Genomic DNA, 903 nt, shown 5'->3' on the forward strand with positions numbered 1-903 from the left:
TTATGTTTCTCCAAATCGGCTGCACCAGTGTTCAGACTCAAAATGTTATTCAAAGCCTGTCTGATTCATGTGAATTACTCTGCAGGGAGGCGATAATGAAGATGGTGGCGATCTGCTTGAAATGAGCCCAGTTTCTGTGCGAAAGGTTCAGGCTGGATGAAGCGAAGGGGGCAGGTCTCTCACTGAAGTCACTGAAACAGCCTTGATGTGGTTCTGCCTCAGAGAGTCCGGGACTCTTCTGTTTCTTTTTCTTTTATGCTTAATTAATTGAGCTGATTGAGTTTTGGAAGGTATTGATTACTCCAGTTTATACCAATTTTAATGACTGTGGGCATATTACGTAACATGCTGAATGTAAATATTTGTAATAAATGAACACCAGTGGTTTTGTAAATGAACAGATGACAACCTCATTATTTCCATCACAGAGAGGAATAAATGTACACACAGTAAATATATTTGAGCTTCAGAAGTGTGAATTGAAATTTGCCAGTTTATGTTGTAAAAAATGTAGTGACCTGCATCATGTAGTGTAAGATTTAGACCCTGAAAGTTATTTTTGATCCTGAGGAACAATCCAGATGACTAACCATGAAAAACGACAATATCTGTCCTTTTGTTCACTCAACTGTGTTTTTTGTGTGTTTGTAGTCCATTTCTATAGACTTTGTATCATATTCTACAAGCTTTTTATTCCTCAGCTTCTACAGTCAGCCAGCCTTTCAGTAGGTTGTTCCCTTCATTTATTACAGTTTGATTAAGTCTAAGGTGCAGTGCTGAGAGTTGGACAGATGAGGGCACCACATACCATTTAATTCAGCATGTTTGACCTCAGACTGTATGACAGAGTGGAACTGCAGCTGTACTCAATGTAACGTGCAGATGTATGTGTTTGTTCATATA

Source organism: Seriola lalandi, unplaced genomic scaffold (genome assembly GCF_002814215.2).
Source record: "Seriola lalandi dorsalis isolate HSWRI2012SDOR001 ecotype SW California unplaced genomic scaffold, Sedor1 jcf7180002054511, whole genome shotgun sequence".
Taxonomy (NCBI): domain Eukaryota; kingdom Metazoa; phylum Chordata; class Actinopteri; order Carangiformes; family Carangidae; genus Seriola; species Seriola lalandi.